Here is a 2,378-nt window from a genome sequence, read left to right as displayed (position 1 = left end):
AGAGAGAAACATCGATCAGCTGCCTCCTGCACATCTCCTACTGGGGATGTGCCCGCAACCCAGGTACATGCCCTTGACCGGAATCGAACCCGGGACCTTTCAGTCTGCAGGCGGACGCTCCATCCACTGAGCCAAACCGGTTTCGGCTGAATTTAGTTTTTTTAACAAGCAAAACATTTTATAAAGCTTTGAGAAAAAAATTTGAATTAACCATTTAAATTTATACTTCATATATTGCAAAGTTCTATAGAAACATAAGATATTATTAATAGCCAGTATATTTCCTAAATTATTAACACAAATATACCAAAACATTGGGGTAAATTCAAAGATATCTCTTAGGAACTTGAAAATCTCTCACAATTGTTGTTGAATGTAATATTTTAGAAAAGTGCTTATAAATTTTAAAAGAAGCACCTGCAGTAGCTTGCTGTGTCACAAATTAGAAGAAGCAATCTCACATGCTTTTCAGTTTACCTTATGGCAATTTTGCCCAGCAGGCTTGGCTCAGTGGTTGAATGTCAACCTATGAATCAGGAGGTCGTAGTTCGATTCCAGGTCAAGGCACATGCCCAGGTTGCAGGCTTGATCCCCATTAGGAGGGGAGCAGGCAGCAGTCAATCAATTATTTTCTCTCATTACTGATGTTCCTAATTCTCTCTCCTTCTCCTTTCCTCTCTGAAACAAATAAAAATATATTAAATTAGGAGTAATTTTTAGAAAAAAAAGAAGATTAGGAGAGATGCTTTATGGTTGAAAACTATGACAACGGCAATTGAATTTTAAAACTGAATTTTTAAGATAAAAGTGTCATAAGAGATTATCATTACTCTTTTAAATTATAAACCTTTTGTTGAGGGCTTCTAAGACAAGGAACAACTTATTAAACATTCCTTTTTAAGTCGGTAAACAGGAAGAAGAAAATAAATAAAAAAGAAAGAATTTTAAAAAGGATAAAAGTTGGTAAGGAGAGGCAGTGTTGGTACAAAAGCATGTGTGAGAGCACATCCTTCCCCTTCACGTGCTAAGGAAAATCTGAAACAGGTTTGCAGAATAAAATAGCAGGCGGCTCCCTGGAAGGCAACTTTTCATTCCAATTTTACTAGATCTTAACTACAGACTGCAAAATCTACTTCTGGTATTTTATGCTAAGCACATCTGTTGTTGGTAGCTGGAAGGAAGACAAGCATGCTCATTTTTTAGAAGTCTGTATAAATAGAAAGAGCATCATTATGCAAAGGCTTTTCTAAGACCACTTAGAATAAAATCAGTGCTATTTAGTCCTTGTAAGCATATTCAAGAAGAGTTTTTCTCTGGTCCTCTGAACAGGTTTGTACAAATTCTTTCACCCCAAGAGAATCTCTCCTGCGGATTAAAAACAGAACACTCCACAGAAGGTCAGCTTCCCATGATCAGGTACTTACACTTGGTAACAAATATGTAAAGAACTTGATCAAACTAATTAAGAAAGCACATTCCTATTCCTAGATTTCATTACTTGTGACTATGTTTCACATAGAGAAAATAAAATATACCTCCAAAAAGGTGACATTACTTGCTCTCAATACATACAGAACCAACTCAGAAAAGTACCAACTTGTCATTGATACTAAATTCAAATAACACTGGTGTGTGTGTGTGTATGTGTGTGTGTGTGTGTGTGTGTGTATGAGAGAGAGAGAGAGAGAAAGAGAGAGAGACAGACAGAGAGAGATTGTGTTACCCTGTTGCCATTCAATAGATTTGTCTGCCACATATCATTAGAGGAGGGCCAAGTGGACTCTCGAGATCCAACCAATGCCACTGTTCTAAATCTCTCTCTAAAGTGCCATTTAAGTTTAGAACCAGAGAATGACAAGGAGCCAGATACAAGAGAGGAATAAGGTTTTGTAGAGAAAAATGTTTCACGCAGAGGGAACAACTGCAAAGACCCAGAAGCAGGAAAATGGTTGCACTTGAAGTTTTGAGGAAAGGAACGAATGACAGTGAGGTTGGACAGTGGCTTTCACAATACTTGACTCTGACCCACAGTAAGAAATCAATTTTATGTTGTCACCTAATACTCATACACCAGACACAGACCACTCCCTACACACACACACACACACACACACACACAACTTGAGTTTTATGAAACATTTCTTTATCGTTCTTTTATTTCATTTTCTCTGTCTCTTCTTTTAATGCAGGTAGAAACCACTAAATTGATTTCACAGTCTACTAAAAGGTCATTTCAGCAGTTTGCAAAACAATATGGTAGGGAAGAATGTGGTATAAGATAATGATAAGATCATGATGGCAGCCAAAATAGGCAGGGCCTAGAGTGGGTAAGTTTTGTAGATCACTAAAAAAGATTTCTTTCGCCGAAACCAGTTTGG

This window comes from Myotis davidii, unplaced genomic scaffold (assembly GCF_000327345.1).
Source record: "Myotis davidii unplaced genomic scaffold, ASM32734v1 scaffold49, whole genome shotgun sequence".
Taxonomy (NCBI): domain Eukaryota; kingdom Metazoa; phylum Chordata; class Mammalia; order Chiroptera; family Vespertilionidae; genus Myotis; species Myotis davidii.
This window is presented reverse-complemented; position numbering follows the sequence as displayed.